General features: G+C 40.9%; 1 protein-coding gene across 1 annotated transcript in view; it reads left to right on the top strand.

Moving 5' to 3' along the window:
* The window catches only part of Spmip10 (sperm microtubule inner protein 10), a 497,054-nt gene that overhangs the window by 403,505 nt on the left and 73,423 nt on the right, over positions 1-20,126 (top strand). The window lies entirely within an intron of this gene.

The following is a 20,126-nucleotide window of genomic DNA, read 5'->3' as shown; positions in this document are numbered from 1 at the left end:
AAGGCCAGCAGGACTGTGACTGAAAAAGCATGGGATAAAACCGGACTCTCTGAATATGGCGGACAATGAGGGCTGCTGAGAAGCCAAGGACAATGCCACTGGGTTTTGATCCTACTTCATGTTCTGGCTTTGTGGGAGCCTAGCCAGTTTGGATGTCCACCTTCCTAGACCAGGATGGAGGGGAGAAGACCATGGACTTTCCACAGGGCAGGGAACCCTGACTGCCCTTCAGACTGGAGAGGGAGGGGGAGAGGAGTGGGGGGAGAGGGAGAGGAGAGGGAGGAGGAGGGGAAAAGGGAGACGGGGAGGGAAATGGGAGGCGGGGAGGAGGCAGAAATTTTTTTTTTCAATAAAAAATTATATTAAAAAAATGATGGAGATCTGAAAGGTAGTGAGCATTAGCCGTGGTGATTAGAATCTAGACCAGGGATTCTCAACCTTCCTAATGCCACGACTTTTTAATACAGGTCCTCACGTTGTGGTGATCCCAACCATAAAATTATTTTTCTTGCTTCTTCATAACTTTAATTTTGTTACTGTTATGAATAATAATGTAAATATCTTTGTTTTCTATTGGTCTTGGGTGATCCCTGTGCAAGGGTTGTTTGACCCCTAAACGAAGTCAGACCCGCAGGTTGAAAACCACTGATCTAGATGATATTTTTTGAAAGAATTTTTATAATCTAAGAGGTTAAATGTTCAAAAGATGGCATGGGAAGTGGATTTGAACAATATCCCAACCTTGTGGCTTGCTTTGAGTCTTAAGTATTCCCCAAGGCTCATATATTACAGACTACTAGCCCGTGGTGCTTTGGCGAAGGTGATGGAAGCTTAGGGAGTTGAGGCTGAGAACTCTCTACCATAAGCCCAGTGAAATGAGGCCAGGTAACACTGAACGGGAACATCTGAAATCGTGAGCCTTTCAAAAATTTCGACCACATTTTATTTATTTATTTTGCCTGTCTGTCTGTGCAGGTGTCTGCTTACAGCCGGGCAGAGGTGCATGCCTGTCAGAGAACAGCTTGTGGGAGTTGGCTCTCACCTTCCATCAGGTGGGGTTTCAGGGATCAAACTCATGACATCAAGCTTGGAGGCAAGCGCTCTTCCTCAATGACTTATTTTGCCGATGCACGTATTCTCCGTTTGGTTGATGATGTCACAGCTATGAGGCAGCTGCCCAGTGCACATAAGCTCCCATCACTTCCTAACCTCCAGGTTCTTCTGTTCCATTTAGGACATTTCATCTGTCTCTCTAGAAGCTAACTAGTGCAGAGACCTAGCTCTCTGGGATTTTGGTGTCTTCTGTTCTCTCTGAAATTGAGTGATTGATTTATTAATGACCCAATGAAACATAAATGTTTTGTTCACCAGCAAAAAGCGGAGTGGTGTGTCGACTTGGGCTTCATGGAACGAGAGCGGGGAAGGACCAAAGGTGGCAACAGAATGGAATTACCCTTTTATCCCAGTGCCCAGCCCTCGTCCATGATTGTCAGCCCTTACTGGCTCGCCCTGGCAGAGAGCTATTAGCTTCAAAGGGAATAGAATTATTTGTGAGTAGAAAAAGATCAAGAAGTGTCAGTGTGCCCTGGCTCCCGGAAACTCGTGATTTATGATATTATTAAAACCACACTATCCATTCTAGAGGTAAAAAGATCAAGAGCTGTGTCCAGAGCCTGCTCCAAAGCCACGCAGCCATACTCCTGTTTGTTAGCAGTCGAGGGCAGGGAAGGTGCACACTGTCCGTAAATGTGAAGATGCTTTTCAGTACAGAACATGCTCTGCTGATGCCGGCCATTACCATCCTTTTTGAGAAACCGTTCGTAGGAGTGTTTGCCCGAAGCCCTCACAGTGTACAGAAACAGCTGTAGTTCAGAGGTGATTCATTTTAGAACATGTGCCTTATTGCAGCCGGGAAAAGCAACCCACATTATCTGCTCAGTGCCCACTTGACAGTGTTGCTGGGATAAAAAGTCACCCACCATCTCTCCCGCACCGCATCGTTGTGCTGAAGCGGGCCTGTCCCTGAGCCACCACGAAACAAAATGCAAAGCGCTTTGCCGCCGAGGCTTCCTGACTGCTCCATGAGTGACAGACATCCAGCGGAAGCCCTGGGCACTGAAACCTAATAAGTATTGGTGCTAAAAAAACTTTCAGAGAAAAATGTAGAGCTCAATAAAAATCAATAAAAAAACTTTTGCCTGATTCAAAGAGAAAGAGAAAAATATTGCACTACACAATTGTAATCAGGGACCAATGAATTGCATACAAATAAAAAAATACAGGAAAATTAAGATTCTTGGTGGATAACACATATCATTTTTGCTTAGAGACATACCAAAATTAAAACACACATACACACTCGCACGCATGCACACATGCACGCACGCACACGCGTTATATTGTCCAAATATATTTGTCAGGAATGTGATTGCCTGTCATGTTCCAATGGCAGAAATACGTCTTGTTTTCAGGTAGTTCGTGATCTGTGAAAGATCATGCAGATAAAGGCACAATAAATATTTGAAAAATAATAGCTACAAAGACAAGAATAGTGGGAATTTTTGGAAAGAACATAAAAGGTGATAGAATGTCTATCCAGAGGGATGATTGCACAAGAAATTTTGGCACGGCAGCTCACATATCACGCGAGAACAAAACAAGCGGGGACAGTCCTGAAACAGCAAAGAGTCTGCAGTGAATTTGGGGGGTTCAGAGGTGGATTTGGTTGCAAAGACAATGCAACTGTCCCTCAGGACTCCTCATTTGCACACACCCCTTCCCATAACTGCGTGGCTGTGTTAGACATATCTATCTAACATTTTTATGTTTTGTTTTATTTAAAAAAGGAAATGTTTACTTTATACATTTTAAAATGATCAGTTTACATCCCTGCTTCTTTCCAGACCAACTTCCTGGACCATACTTCTTGTGTTGGACAGTAGCGTAACAGCAGGAGATGCTCCTGGGATTCAAGTAAGGTGAATCGAGGATGCCTTTAGCTTGCATTTAGTGGGATATAGCCATGAGGGTCATACTCACCTCCATGTGTAGTTGTTGTTCCCAATCATTTAGTGTAGGAATGACTTGCACTAACATGGCTGCTCTGCACCTTTGCAGGATGGTGTGGTTCTAGGGGGTCACATAGTGAAAAGAACATTGTCCCACAATACCCATCCTGAGAGACTGTGGGTGGTGCAGGTTTGAAACGCACAAGAGTAGAAGTTACTCTGGGACATTCTTTTTGTTATCTGGCGTGTATCGCTTTTTATTTTTAATAATTGTGATAAAATAGACACAATGTAAAGCTACCATTGTTATTAGCTATTTTAAACACAATGCTCAGTAGTATTAAATACATGCACATTTTTGGGCCACCGTTACCATCATCCACACAGAGAAAACTCTTGCAATTGAAACTCTGTATCCGTTAAACAATAATTCCCATTTCTCCCCTTTCCCACTCTCTGCTTCTATAAATTTGACTATTCCAGGAACTCATATAAATAGAATCATGCAATATTTGTCTTCCGCAATTGGCATATTTCACTTGGCATGATATCCTTGGGGCTCATCCACATTGCCACCTGTCAGAACTGCCTTCTCCCTTAAACTTTGAGTTCCTTCTAGTGTTTACATGAACTGCATTTTGTTTTGGTGATAATCTCCCTAAGGACGCTTGAGTTGCTTCTGCCTTTCAGACGTTGAAAAACAAATGCTGAAATGAACACGAGTATACAGTAGCTCTCGAAGTCTCTCGTTCTTTCCCATTTCCAAGTACACCTGATGTGTAAACTTTAAGAGGATGATTAGATTGTCATCTAGTTAAAATGGAAATTTGCATGTAATAAGGATGTTTTTTATGACCTGGGCAGTGGTGGCGCACGCCTTTAATCCCAGCCCTCGGGAGGCAGAGGCAGGTGGATCTTTGAGTTTGGAGCCAGATTGGTCTACAGAACAAGTTTCACAGAGAAACCCTGTCTCAGAAAATTCTTTTTATGATGTAACAAAGCAGTAAGAAACATAATACATATATAACATTTTAATTTTTATGTTGGTTAGTTTTTTTTGGCAATTTGAGATAAGCTAGGTATCCGGAATAAGGAGCCTCATTGAGAAAAATGCTTATATCACATTGCCTGTAGGCAACGCTGCAGGACATTTTCTTGATTAATGATTTATGTGGGAGCGAGGTCCAGCTGGCTGGAGGCAGTGCAACCACTGGGCAGGGGGTTCTGGGTGGTATAAGGAGGCAGATTGACCAGAAACCATCAAGAGAAGTTAGTATGTAGCATTTTTCCATAGACTCTGCTTCAGTTTCTGCCTCTAGGTTCTTGCTTTGAGTTCCTGCCCTAAATTCTCTTCATGGGCTATAAGCCCTTCCCTCCTCAAGTTGTCTTTCGTCACGTGTTTGCCACAGCAGTAGAAAGAAAACTAAGACAATATGTTTGATGCAAATTGCACCAACTACAATCTGAATGAGTATGCTGGCGGCACACAAATCCAGTCCAGCATTACAGAAAGAGATGATTTCCACCTGCGAACTCACGTTTTATATATTACAGCTATTGAAAATCGAGATTGCTTCTGTTTCTGTTTTCTCTCGAAAGTTATGAAATCACTCATATGGAGAGGCCATCAGATAATCTGACACAAGTGTGGGAAAATGAATGGTAGCTAATGGATAAAACTTTTTTTCATTATTTTTCTGTTCTTTTTGATAGTGGTCTTTGACAACTTAAAAAATGTGATTTTCGTAGTCTTACCTAGTTTTGTTAGTTCAATGAAGACAATATTATTATGCGCTCTTGGTTGGCTGAAAACTGACTGGGTAGAGCAACTTGACCTTGAAAGCGTGGAGATCCACCTGCCTCTGCCTCCTGAGTGCTTGGATGTGAACACACACCACCATGCCAGGCCTTCACTTGCCATTAAAAAAATATACATACAAAGGAATGGGTTTCGTTTTTGCATTTTGCGAAAGATGTGGAATTACACTTTGTTCTCATTTATCTCTTTCCCCCACTGTCCTGTTGGGCTCTTGCTTCCTTCTTGCTGGGTCTTTCGTCTCAAACAGCCCTCTTTTGCTTCCAGGTTGTGCACGTTCCAGGGCTCTTTCATTCCCAGTCCTCCTCTTTTCTTCTAGTTTTATGACCTGCTGAACAACACACACACACACACACACACAAATTTAAATGTAATTTCTGAATTTTTTTCTTGATCTGACTTAATTTGTTTAACGTAAAGATTTCCAGTTCCTACCATTTTCCTGAAAACGTCATAATTTTGTTCTTCTTTAAGACAGTAAAATTCTGTTGTGTATATACACTGCAGTCTCTTTTTCCACATATGTGATGATGGGCATCTAGGCTGGCTCCATTACCTAGCTATTGTGTATGTATGGTGCAGCAATACACACCAATGTGAAAGTTTCTCTGCGGTGGGTTGACCTAAGACTCTTTCTGGTATGTACCCCAAATGGCATAGCTGGGCTGTTTTCTTATTGGGTATCTGAATTCTATATTGGGCACACCAGTTTCCATTCCCAATCAACAGTGTGTAAAGGATTCTCTTTCCCACAGACCCTCCAGCTTTTGTTTTTTTTTTTTTTTTTTTTTTTTTTTCCTTTTGATGGCATCATTCTCAGTGGAGTGTGCTGGAACCTCAAAACAGTTTTGCCATTTCCATGATGGCAAAGGATATTGAACAGTTTTCAAATAATTTATTGGCCATTTGTCTTTCTTCTTTTGAGAACTGTCTACCCAATTTATTAACCCATTTATTAAATGGGTGATTCATTTTTTGGTGTTTGATTTTTGCATCTCTTTTTGTGTTATGAGACTGGTGAGTTGGCTTAGCTTGCTGCCAAGCCGGCTTAGCTTTGTTGCCAAGCCAGATGATCTGAATTAGATCAGTGGATCCACATTGGGAAGGAAGAAAACCAATTCCCAGAAGTTATTCCCTGACCTCTACACTGGTGCAATGACAGGCATCTGCATGCCCTGTGTTCAGTAAGCAAATAAATGTAATTTTAAACTCTTTATGTAGTCTAAATATTAACCCCTGATATGCAGTCAGCAAAGANCGGCTACCTCTTTGCTCTGGTAATTGTTTCTTTTGCTGTGCAGAAACTTCTTAATTTTATGTAATCTTATTTTCCAGTTCTTTGAATTATTTTCTGTCCTATTGGAATCTGTTTTTAGAAAGTCCCTGCTCATACTCATATCTTGAAGTATTTTCCTTAGCAGCTTCACAGTCTCAGGTCTTATGATAAGGTATTTGATCCATTTTGAATGGATTTTTGTGCGAGGTGAGAGATATAGATCTAGTTTCATTCTTCTACATGCACACACCCAAGTTCTCCAGGATCATTTGTTGAAGGGTCTGTCTCTTATGACATGTGTGATTTTGAGTCCTTTTCTATTCTATTCTTTTTTTTTTTTTGAAAAAGGCGCTGAAGCTGTGTGGATTTATTTATGAGTTTCTTGGTCTATTCAGTTATCTGTCTACTTTTGTAGCAGCCCCATACAGTTCTTTCTTATTATCTTGTTACTTTTATTTACTTGTGTGCAGGTGTGTATGTGTGCATGTGCATGCCACGAAGCCCTTTGGAAATAGGAGTGCAACCTGTGAGAAGCTGGTTCTCTCCACTACCATATGTGTACAGAAATTTGTCTATTTCTTCTAGATTTTCCACTTTTGGTGTACAAGTTTCAAACTATCCTCTAATGCTCCTCTGGGTATCACTGGATCTGTTGTAATGGACTCTTCTCATCACTAATTGTATGAAGTCAGGGCAAAATTTTAGCAAAATTTGGCTAGAGCTTTTGCTTACCTTTGAAAAAAAACTTTTCCTCCCTTATTTATCTTAAAAAAACCTCTTTTTGATGATTTTATAAAGTATCTTAGTCTCCATGTCTTTATTTCTACCCTGTCTTCATTTCTTGCTATCTACTGCTGTTGGACTTGGCTTCCTTAGGTTTTCCTGAGACCTTAGGGTTCATATTTGTAGGTTCTCTGAATTTTCTTTTTAATTTAAGCATTCATAGCTATGGGTTTTCTTCTTCTAAGTGCCTCAAATCGTCAGCCAAGGTTCTGGTAAATTCTATTTTCATTTTTATCTGATTCTAGGAAGTTTTAAGTTTCCTCACTGATTTCAGTGATCCATTGGTCATTCAAGAGTATATTGTTTAGCCTCCAGGTATTTGTACAGTTTCTATAGTTTTTCTTGCTGTTGATTTCCAGTTTTATTGTACTATTAGTTAATACGAGAGATTACTTCATTTCTTTCGTATTTGGTAAGCTTTAATTTGTGTCCTATAATGTGGTCTATTTAGAGAAAGTTTCACAGCTGCTAAAAATATGTATTCTGCTTCTGTTGCAGGGACTATTCTATAGATAATCTGTTAAATCATTTGATCTGATACAGTTTAACTCTGAGGGTCTTGGTTGGTTTTCAGTTTGGATGACTTATCTAAAGATAACAATGGGACACTGTAATTCCTTGGTTATCATGTTAGGATTCATATGATTTTTTATGCCCATTAGAGTTTGTCTTATAAAATTAGGACTTCCAATACTTGGTGTATAAATTGTAATTATTGTATCTGAAATTGCTCCTTTTAGTTGTATGGAGCAGAAGACTTTTTTTTATCTACTCTAGCTTTGATTTTACTTTGTCATCAGTATCTTGGGAGTGTGGGAAGCAATCATGGGCCTGAGATCTGTACAGGGAGATGATCTGTTCCTACTTTCAAGATTGCCTAAGTGTTAATCACCGTGCTGGAAGATACAGCTGTGAATACCAAGAAACCCACAGGAGCTACGAGACTGCAGCAGTGAATGGCAGACACCAGCGCTCCAAAAGTTGATCTGCCCAATGACCCCAGGCTCTAGACTGTCAAACTCTAGGGTTGTTTACAGTGGTTGATATTTACCCAGGCTACTTAGGGCAGGTCTAGCTTTCTCTAACCACTGTATTACCTGCACCAAAGCCCTGTTAACTGCATTTTTTTTTGGCTTGTCAGTGTCTAGCTTTCCCTACAGTTGCCCTCTAGGGCTGTCTCTTATGGGGCCATGGACAATTGAGGTCAGGCTTCCTGATTCATGGCTGTTCCCTCTTCCCAAGCTCTGGGGCATCTCAGTTTTAAGCAATAAGCTCCCTTTGAAGTGGGAGCCCATCCATTGCCCTCTGAGTCATTCAGTTTCAAAATGAGATTCTTTCCCACTGCTGTCCCTCCCAACTGCCAGAGGAATCAGTTTCTCACCAAAACCTGCAACTGGATTTGAGGCTTCTGAGGATTAGGGGCTTGTCCTGAGGGCAGCTTGCCGGTCACACTGGAGTAACCTGGAATACCTTTTGGTCAAGGCTTCTGCCTTTCCTCTCGTTTCTAGGGAGGCACAAAGCTGGAGCTGGGCTGGGCCTGGATCACTTCCTTCCAGTGCATTGCCTGTGTTTTCCTCCGAACTTTTCATGCATCTGCCTTTGCAAATTTCCAAAGACTTCCGTGTCTTTGAAATAGAGTCTGTATCTTCTTATTCTCACTCTTCTTCACTAGGTCACATCTTTTTTGAAAGAGCCTGTGACTACTTCATCATTATTATTACTATTATTATTATTATTACTAAGACAACGCTTCAACATATAGGCGTAGATCTCACTGTGTATACCAAGTCTCAAACTCACAGAGAACCACCTGCCTCTACGTCTTGAACACTGGCCTTAAAGGCTCATACCACCACACCCACTACCTGTGGTCACTTCTTAAAGAGAGCATCAAAGCACTCACGTTTTTCCTCTCAAAGAAGCCTCTATCCTTCTCTTTGAAGTTACACTGCCAGCCTCAGTGTCCCAGCCGGGGGTTTCAGTTTCTTTTCCTTCTCCCATCTGTTAGTCCACCATCTTCCTTTCCTGTGTTTCTGGGTTTCCTGGTGCCCAGTGTGGGAGTTTTCCCCAGAGGGTACAACATTAGTTATAAGACACTGGCTGCCGCGTGGAGTCCTCCTGAGGTAGCGAGCAATCAGCGGGGATGGCTTTGCTGTAGTATTGGGAGGATCGTGTCTAATAAAACACTGGCTGGCAGGTGACTAACAATTCGGCTCACACACTCCCCCATACTAGATTCGCAGCTTTCTTTACCCCATGTTTCCACCCGGCATCACGTGTACTGTCTTGATTTCTTTTTGTTGGGAGGAAATCCCTTTCTTTGTACATCTATCGGAGGTGCTCTTTAAGTTCTGAGTGAGCATCTTTTCTTTTGTTCCTTAAAAATAGATTTTTAATGACCCCTCAGAATTAGGCACTGGACTCATTAACAGCCAAAAATCTAATTCCTGCTTCCTAGGGTAGCTAGAGAGGCTGATAATCTCTAATTATTCCCAGAAAAACAAGAGAATATTTTCTGTTATAATATTTCAAAACAGGAAAGCAAAGGGCCACCACGGAGTTAACTTGCTTAATAAGAGACAGCCTCATCCATTATGTCTCGACATAAATGATGAGACTTAAAAGGATTTTAGTGGTGAAAACCATCTTAAAGGTGCTTTGGTCAACCCTGGAGAGTTTGCCGAGGAATAAGGGAAACCCAAGGAGGGTGAAGGATGCTGCTAATGTCAATCCTGTAGGCTCAGGACCCTGGGCATCTGGATCCTGGATCAGGGTGGTTTTGCTCTGTCATATGCAGGTTTCATGTTTTGAAGCAATTTTAAACAGAGCTCCTGAATACTACACCAATGCTATTTCTGTATATTGAGATTAGACAAATTGAACAGTCTCTCACCTCCCTCTGTTTTTGATCTGACATTAATATGGCCTGCTTGAAAAGGCTAAGTGAGTTTTCAAAGTTCTTTTGCCTTCAGAGTGTACAGTTTTTCTCTCTCTCTCTCATATATATATATATATATATATATATATATATATATATATATATATATATATATATATATATATATATCACATTGCAGCTATCTCTCAGAGCAATTTTTTTAAATGTGTATGTGGGGTTTTGATTGCATGTATATCTCTTCACCAGTTGCATATCTGGTGCCTGTGGAGACCAGAAGAAGGTATCGAATCTCCTGGAACTGGAGTTATAGACAGTTGTGAGCTGCCATGTGGGTGCTGGGGCTTGAACCCAGGTCTTCTGGAAGAGCAGCCAGAGCTCTTAACTGCTAAGCCATCTCTTCAACCTTCAGGGCACCTTTTAAATAAACAGAGCACTTTGTCATCCACACAGAAGAAAATGATAGGCAGACAATAGACTGTAAATCAAGGTCCAAAGTATCTGGAAACATAGCGTCCAATTGGGGCCTAGGTGTTGCCCCCATGATATGCAAATGCATACATATTTAATAACAGTGCACAGCAAGAGAGTTTATCCAAGTTATGATACAGACAGCTGAGCTCATTGCATTCTGTGTGGGTTAAAACACCCATTGGGTCAGTTCTTCTTAAAGAGGTGCATCAGGAGAGGTTTACAGATATTTAAGAGACACAAAACCACAGCTTTTAATATCATCTGAGGGAAGGTCATCTCCATTCATCACGTCCACATCTGAGCGACTTGTGAGCAAGTGTCCTAAGCAGCAATGCATCTGCTTGATTAAATAAGCTTACAAGAAAGGAAGATAACACAAAGAGGTGGCTTAGGAGGATGCCAAGGTCCCAGGGAAAGATGTGGCACAATATCCCGAAACCAGGCCCAGTCTTTTGTTTAGGAATCGTCCACTTTTTGTATGATTGTGGATCTGGGGGAAACAGCAAGCAACATTCCACTATTCTAACCTTCAGTCTTCAAAGAAACAAAGCAAGTAACATTTAAAATATATGTGCCAATTTCCCCTTATTTCTTTTTACCCTTTACCCCATTCAGGGCCGTGGATGGCCTTAGGCTTCCCACTAGGAAACTTTCCTTTGCTGGGCATTTGTCTGTGGGCCCCAGGGGAGGATGTAAGTGGAAAGAGATAAAGGGAAGTTGCCATGCCAGGATAATTCGGTACATTCCAGAGAGAGGAAGGCACACTGCTTCTCGAGCAGAGTCCCGGGGAGGCAGAAAGACCACAGAATGAGAATGTTTGCACAGAGTCTAGACTACCGGGTGTGGACAGCTTCAGAAACTCCTATGCCCTAGCTGAAGAGAGAATTGGTACGATGGTTATGACGCCATCATGGGAGTAGTAGATGGGTCAGGTGGTAACACCTGACCTCTTACTCACACCTGTGTGGCCTGCTAATAAGATCTTCCTTCCAGAAACTCAGTGTGGCATTGACGTCCTGAAACTTAGATACGACCAAGAGCAAAGGTCAGATTAAAGAGAACATCCTGCTACCTGAAGGAACAGGTCTTCAAACAGAAGTTTGTTTCTGTTTGGAAGAATACCGTTTTATTTCTGGCACCCCGAATCTATTCCGTGAGATTCATCCCCACTATACCAATTTATTTCTTTTTCCAAATATGCCTTGAACTCTTGTCATTGTTTAAACTATTGATGTTTCACAGGAAGGATTCAAATTTTAAGATGCATTTAGTTCTCCCTAAAACAGCGTGGTTCCTTGTGGCTTCCAACCAACTTTCTGAGAACTGCACGTAGTTCAGAGACTTCAGCACAGAAATTTGGAATGACACTTGAAAGGAAGAAGCCATTAGCGAACTCCACCAGCGCTTTCCTTCAAATGACTTTGTACTCCCTGCTGGACACACTCCAGGCCAGTTGTTGAAACGCTGGAACCCTGCTGAAATTTGTAAAATGTACCACTGGAATTTAGCAGTGTGGTGTTAAGCTAAACTCGCATGCCCTGAAAACAGAACCATTGCCATAGAAGGTGGAAAACGAAGCAACAGAGAATGTCCCAAGCCAAACATGCCAGCTCTCTATTTGCTGGGGGAGGAGAGATAAAGAGGGAAGACAGGAGTCATCAGAGGTCAAGTCCTATGCAACTACCTAGGGAAGAATCTTCTAGATTTGGGCTTTAGCAGAGAAACCACTTCCGTGAGATGACGATGCACACAGATTGGATGTTTCAAGGGTCAGGTCACAGAAGATGGCATTGAACATCCTTGGGCTTTTACTAAAAGGTCAGTTTCTATCTCACTCAAACCTTGCATGATGGCTAGAATTCTCTCTCTCTCTCTCTCTCTCTCTCTCTCTCTCTCTCTCTCTCTCTCTCTCTGTCTCTTTCTGTCTCTCTCTCTGTCTCTGTCTCTCTCTCCTCTCTCTCTGTTTGTGCTTGCTAAAATTCATATAACAGAACATTAGTTATTTTAATTGCATAATTCAGGGTATTTGATACGATCCAAAATGTCCCTATATATAAGATCCCCAAATGTTTTCATCTCCCCTACCCTTATCCCAAACAATCCCATACCAGGTGTCTGTCACCCCTGTCTTTCATCCCCTCTCTAACAGCCACCATTTTGCTTTGTCGCTCAGGGATTGCCTTTTCTGGTTACTCCCATTAACATATTGCATACAAGCTGTCTGGCTTCTTCTAGTACAAACTGTTAGTTCATGTTTGTCCCTATGGAGCACAAAGGAGTTGTTATTTCATGGGCCATTTTTATTTTTTTACTTTTTAGCATTCCTTTTTTACTTTGTGTGTGCGTGTGTGGGTGATGTGCACATGTGGGCGTGCACATGTGGAGGTCAGGTGACACATTACTCTCGCTCTATTATGTGAATGCCGGGGGTGGAACTCAGTTATCAGGCAGCAAGTCCTTTGCCCACAGAGCTGTCGTCTCTCCAGCCCCTGATATACTGCTTTTGATACACAAGAGAAAGAGTATAAAAATGATAAATGTCACAGCATCACTGCCCCAAGTATGCTTGTCCTTTATCTGCTCTCCGTCCTCTGCAAGGGTTTCTTGGTTGTTTCTGTCCACCTTGTCTCCTCCTCTCTGGTGAAAGGTTGTAGTTGTCTTTGGAGTTCAGAAGATGCTGCTGGCCCAGCCTGTTTCCTTTTGGAGAGGACATTAACCTCAGCTGTGTCTACTGAAGCCGGTCTTCTCCTAGGTCACCCATCAAGGATGGGCTGGTTTGTGATTGCAGACTTTCTTCTGGGAACTACAGGACTGTGCTTGCCTTCTGTTGTGCTAACTGTCTTCATGTGGGTAGCCACTCAACACCAAACAAAGCAAAGGCCAATAAAGGTCCCAGAGTCGAACCCCAGAGACACACAAGTTGAACCCCAGGGACACGTGGAATCACTTTATTCATCCATATTTAATAATCATATTTCTAATTATTATCAAGATTTTTTTCTTTTTTAGTGTTTGAGTTGATGCCTATCTTTTACACTCTGTCACCATAAGGCCCAAACAGACTGTACTTTCATGGAACCAAGGCAGGTAAATGGGAGATGACATTTTGCCCAGGTCTGGGCCATGTCTGGAGTTCCTTTGGAAGTGAGGATGCTGATTCTTTGCAACTTTGGGTCTGTCTTAATTGTACTCTGAACATGATTATTCTGCTGGAGTCATAGGAAGTGAATACCATTTGTCTCCCTGCTTGCCTATTTGTATCTTTAGCCTTCAGAATTTGTTGTGTAAGTTTATATGAAAAGAGAAAATATGTTAAAAGTTCATTCTCTTTGGTTTTGTTTTATTTTGGTTCAATAGACTGAAAGGTAGAATTGTATATAGTAGCATAGAAAATCTTGTGGATCATTTTACCAATAGAAAACCTTGAGGAATAATACTGTATATTATCAAGGCCTTTCTGATTCAAATTGTCTTAAGTATCGCAAATAGGAAGGGGTCTTTCACAAATCGGAGTGACTTTCTGTCCTCATTCTTTTTAGAGTTTGGTGTTTCGTTAATGAATATAGAGACATTCATATTCCCTAATGACATTCTCCTCTCTAGCAACATGACTCAAGGCTTTCAGACAAACTGCTAACTAAAAATTGATAAAAAGGAACTAGAAGTGAAATTTCCCTTCATTTTTCTCTTTTGAATTAATGGAAAAGAAGACAAATTTTAGAAAAATGGTCCCGGGGCCTATTCTTTGAGGTAAGAATTTCTTCTATTAGCATGGGAATTTCTTTCATCTTTGGACCTTTTGTAAATAGTGCTGAAATATGGCTTTATTAAAGGTCATCTTGATATGCTGGCATTAATGGAGGAATTCAACTAAAATTTAATTCAGTATATATTTTTAAAAATTCTAAATAATGTAGTCTGTTATTGCAATGAGTGATTTGTTCCCCCAGCTTTCACGTTACACTAATGCCTGAATCTCTAACACCTCAGCTCACCTGGAATTAGGATTATTGTGGGTATAACTCGACAAGATGAGGTCATTCTGAAGCAGACTGGGCTCCCAAACAACATGGCCAGTGTCCTTATTAGAAGATGATCATGTGAAGAAACGAAGACTCAGTGAGCTGCCAAAGGCAGAGACTGGAGTCATACAACTGCAAGCCAAGGACAGCTAGTGAGCAACCAGAAGCTAAGAGAAAGCGAAGAATGATTCATCTCCCATGACTAAGGCAAGGGACTTATTCATTGGAAGACTGAACGTTCATATCCTTCACCTAATAACTTCTCATTTCCTCCACCTCCAACCCTGGCAAATGCCATTCTACTCCCCGAGACTGTGAGTTTAAATATTTGAGAGTCCATATAGAGGAAATGTTTTTGAAGTACTTCTCTTCCTGTGGCTGGTTTATTTCACTGGGGATACAGTCTTTGTCTCCAGTGTCAGGATGTTCTATTTTTTGAGGCTGAGTAATATTCTGTTGTTATATGCCGCATTTTCTTTACCTATTCATTTGACAGTGGATACCTAAACTACTTCCACATTTGGCTCTTGTTAATCGTGTTGTAATGATCCTTTCCTGGAAGCAAAACTGCTGGATAATATGGCAATTCTCTTTTTAAAGCTGTATAGGAAAATCCATACTATTTTTTGTTAATGGCTGTATCCTTGCTGGCCATTTATACGTCTTCATGTGAGAAATGCCTACTTAAGTTCCTTTTACACTTTAAAATCAGATACTTGTAGTTTTGCTATTAAGTTTTTAGACATCATCATGCTTTATTTTGTCATCTATGTCTATCAGATATATAACTTACAAATATCTTCTCCCAGTAACTAATTTTCTTTTAAAGTTCCAAAGTCCATATTTTTACCAAACCCATGAAAGAATCCAAACCTATAAGCATCCAACTGGCAACCACTTGGAGGACATTGTCTGCTTTCAAAAACATATTTTTTTTAACATGTTTTACTATCTGTTTGTGGCACGTGTGTTGTGCCCATGGAAGCCTTCAGATCCTCTGGAACTGGAGTTACAGGCAGTTCTAAGTCATATTGGGTGCTAGGAACTAAACTTAGGTCCTCTACAAGATCAATAAATACTCTTAACCACTGAACCGTCTCTCCAATCCTAGGTACTGCTTCTTCCAATAGTTTCATGACCTTGGGAACTGCAGTGATAATTACCTAATGTGTGCTTCTTAATCCCGTTTGCACATCAAAATCGTCTGGGAAGCAGTTAAAGCCTTCTCACTCCACGTCAATTAAGCCTGCAGCTCCAGGGACAGGATCCAAGCACTGGAATGTTTCAAAGCTCCTCAGGCAATCCTAACACGCAGCCAAGGTTGGAGACCAGAGGCACATGGAATGTTGTGTTACAGTTCAGTCACAATGTTCTGGTAACAAGATGCAGAGGTGAGCACCTATGCCGGCCCACAGTCCTCTGCTTTTTGTCTGATTAGAATTCTAGAAAGCCAAAGTAGAACTGAGACGCAGGTTGGTAATTTCATAGCAATGCCCTAGATTTTACTATCAAATCCAATCTCATTTGCGATGGGAGAGACAGAAGTAACTCTAGCAAAGTTTCTTCCCTGATTTAGAATACTCCACATTAAATTCAACAGAATTTTTCCCTGAAGTTTCAAATACTAAATTTTTTTTGAAACAGCAAGTCTCACCTGTACCATAAAATTTATCATTAATTGTAAAGTTTCGTACTCACAGAGAAATATTGAAGCAATAAATGACCTGTAAAGTTGTTAATGCCTCCTTCTGCTGAGACGTCCTGCACATCCTGCATATGTTGATCCTAAACCTGGAGATTCCTCTGTTTAACCCTCATCACCCTCTTATCTGAATATCAAATAAGCAGAATTTGAAAACTGTGGAGTGGGGAGGGACTGTAGGAAACTGTCCATCTGTGACCTGCTTTTACATTTTGTATGTTCAGCCTGCGAGGACAGCCAGGCGTCCTGGTACTTACTAAAGTCACAAAGGCTACGGCGTAGACAACTCAAGATCCTTTTAGCCAGCTCACTCTGTCTCTCCCCACCCCACCCCATGCCTTCTTTCTTCACTTTGCTGTCTGTGATCTTTTGAAACTCAGGTCCAATCAAGTCACTCAATTTCTTGCTTCACAGTTTCAGACAGCTCCATATTTGCCTCAAGTCCAAGTGCAGACTCCTCGGGTTCATATATAAGGTCTGCGAGCTGATCTGACCTTATTTCCCTCCAAGGACTCATCCTCTCCCGCTCCCATTTCTCACTCTAGATTGCGTGCTGCCCAGGGTTAAATGTTTTAAAAGCAGTTCTCCAGTGTGTCCTGAATGCCACTGTGAGTTTGCGCATGGTGTTCCTGTCCTTTTGTGTGTAAGAAACTCTTCTATTCTCCCATAGGTGTAGCTCATTGCAGGTTATAATGAGAGAGAAAGCGTCAGACCTGCAGCACAAGGTGGGAAGCGTGAGGGACTGCGTTCTGAACTGAGGATAGTGATTGGATATGGGTATTTACATTCTGAAATAAGAAACCTTTGTATTTTGTTTCTGTTCAAAGAGCTCCAAAATTAAAGATAAGAAAAAAGTCAAATGGAAAATAGAACTCTTTGGGGTTCATGGTGGTAGCAGTGGTATTTTAGCACCATGATTTCTTTTATCATCTATTTTTTCTATCTCCTTTATTTGTCTTTACATATCTATTATCTATTGTTATCTACTATCTATATCAGTTTTTATATTTATAAATTATCTCTCATGTATTTATTATCATTAGTAATTATCTCTATCAACTATATTATCTATCATATAGCTTTATGTCTAACATCTCCTTATGAGTGAGTACATACTGTGTTTGTCTTTCTGGATCTGGGTTACCTTTCTCAGGATGTTTTTTTTCCTAGTTCCATTCATTTGCATGCACATTTCAAGATGTCATTTTTTTTTTTTACCCCTGTGTAAATGCAAATTTTCTTTATCCCTTCTTCGGCTGAAGGGTATCTAGGTTGTTACCAGGTTCTGGCTATTATGAATAATTTTGCTATGCAATGAACCTGATTTTGTCATCATTATTGCTCCAATCTCTAGTGCTTGTTTCCACTTGCTCTTGGAGTTATAGCGCCTTTTCCTATTCTTCCTCCTCCTATTCCTCTTCTTCTTTGCTTTTGTTATACATTCATACATTTCGTTATACATTATATATTGGCATCCTATGACATATATCTACCATTATAGCAACATACATAATAATTCAACGTCCTAAATACTCCCCACGTTTAGACAATTTGCCCTTGCTTTCCTCTTCTTTGGCAACCACCATGTGTTTACTGTTTCTGTAGTTGCCCCCAGAAAGTTATCTAACACAAGACAGCATATAGTTTTTCTCAGAGTGGCTTCTTCACTTAATAATATATGGGTTCAGTAATTAAGTAAACACTTAGGCATCTTCTGCTCTTCCCATGGCTTGATTATTATTTTTAGGGCTAAGTGGTATTGTATTGCTAGGCATATCAGAATCTTCCCCCTCAACTGTTGAAGAGTGTGTAGTTACTTCTGCATTTGGGCAATTATGACAAAAGAACTGTAAGTCTATGGTGCAGGGTTTTGTGGAGACATAACTTTTAGTTCTTCTGGATTTTAAGTAAGGGCCAAGGAGCATGACTGCTATATCACAGTGGAGGGGTATGTTTAATTCTACAGCACACTCCCTAATTGCTCCTTAATGTAGCTGCACCATTTTGCATCCTCCGTAGCAATGAGTCGGATTTCTCTTGCTCCACACCCCCTCTAGCATATGATACTGTCAGTCTTCTGGATTTTCCTCATTCTCATAGGTGTATGGTGGCATCTCACTATTGTTTTAGCGTGCAGCTTCTTTTTTAATTAATTAATATATTTATTTAGCTTGGGTTTTCATGACAAGGTTTTGCTGTGTAGCCCTGGCTGTCCTGGAACTCATTCTGTAGACCAGGCTGGCCTCAAATTAAAGAGATCCACCTGCCTTTGCCTCCCTAGTGCTGGGATTAAAGGCGTGAGCCACCACTGCCCAGCTTCAGCTTCTTAATGGTATATGAAGTGAACCATTTCTTCATATATCTACTTGCTAGCTACATATATTCATATTCATATGAATATATGTGTGTATGTGTGTGTATGAGTTGTCAAAGCCTTGTGCCTACATTGAAATCTAATTGATTGCTCTTTTGTTCAGATTTTAAGACTCTTTTTATATTTTGGATAAAAAGATTTTAATGAATCATATCTTGTAAGTTCTCCTAATACAGATATTTTCTTTCTATTTCTTGATGATGTCTTTGACAGAGAATAAAAATTTAATTTTAATGAAGTTCAGTTTATCAATTATTTGCCTCACAGGCCATACATTTAGCATCATTTCTCAAAAGCCATCAGCAAATTGGAGGCTATTTGGATTTTCTCCAGTGTTGTCTCCTAGGTGCTTGACAGCCTTACAGTTCACACTTAGGAATAAGATCCAGTCTGAGGTCATTATGGTGAAAACTGTGACAAATAGAAAAATAGACTTTGTTCACAGAAAACTTTTCTTGAGTTTTGCCAAAAATTTTATCTGTAACCAACCTATAGTTGTAACCGATGAGTGTAATTCTCACGTTGAAGCAGATTGACACTTGGATTTATGACAACAGATAACAAAGAAGTAAAATGCCAAAGACTCACATTGAACCCTGACCTGTTTGCCACTTGTTGGCAGTTTCATTTTGTTTTATTTATTTTATTCATGATGCTGGGACTCAGATCCAGGCCTTATACCTAGTCAAGCACTCTACAATATTCTTGGCATGAAACATAGCTTTAAAATATTGGAAGACTATTTCTTATTTTCTTCATGTTATTTACAGGGTAACAGCTGTAAACACAACACACTGTGCATATGTGGGGAAGGGGTGTGAGCAGTGGTCGCCTTATTCTTCAAGAGCTGTTCACCTTGTTTTGAAACAGGATCTCTCTCTCTCTTTGACCTGGACTTTGCTGGCTGGCTAGGCTAGGCTGGCCAGCCAGCAAGCTATAGAGATCCACTTGCCTGCCTCCCCAGGGCTGGGATTAGAAGCATGAGCCACCGTGCCTACCTTTCTATGTGAATGCTGGAGATTGAACTCGGGTGTTCACATATATGAAGCAAGAATTTTATTGACTGATCCATCCACCCAGCCTATTCATTTTTAAAAATTAATCTCTGTGGCTAACATGTAAGCTAGGTTTGTTCTCTCTCTCTCTCTCGCCCTCTCCCTCTCCCCCAAAACAAACAACCTTGACATAAATATATGGAGTTGGGGAGAGAGGTTTTGGTCCACAGTCCACAGATCTGTTGATTCTGGGTATTATAGTGATGGGAACACGTGGCAAAGGATGCTGACCTCATGGCAGAAAGCATGCAGGGACAAGGGATAACAGGAAGAGCCACAGCCACATACAGCTCCTAAGGAATAGGGGTGACTTTCTTTCAGCCAGGCCTCACTTGCCGTCACTTCTACTCTCTCCCACTAGTACCGTCTTATTGTGACTCCTTCCGAGATGAACCCATGGACGAGGTTGGAGTTAGGATCCAACCACTTTCCAAAAGCCCATCAGCTAGCAGCTAAACCCTAGCACACAAGCCTAAGGCAGACATTCCATATTCAAACTACAACAGTGAACAGTCTAGAGGAAGCCCTGCACACTTTCTATAAGAATGAGGCAGAAAATATTTAAGGCTTTTGGGCTAATGTAATAACTGGTACCATTATTCAACTATCAATATATCACAAAAGTAACCACAGACGCTATGTGAATTAAAGGGTGTGTTTGTGTTCTAGTAACACTTTACAAAAATAGGCTTTGGGTTGGACTGGGGCTATTGACCACAG

Source organism: Alexandromys fortis, unplaced genomic scaffold (genome assembly GCF_014885135.2).
Source record: "Alexandromys fortis isolate MF-2015 unplaced genomic scaffold, M_Fortis_MF-2015_v1.1 scaffold_181, whole genome shotgun sequence".
In the NCBI taxonomy this organism is placed as follows: Eukaryota; Metazoa; Chordata; class Mammalia; order Rodentia; family Cricetidae; genus Alexandromys; species Alexandromys fortis.
The sequence above is the reverse complement of the archived record's forward strand: the minus strand, read 5'-3'. Positions and strand labels throughout refer to the sequence as shown.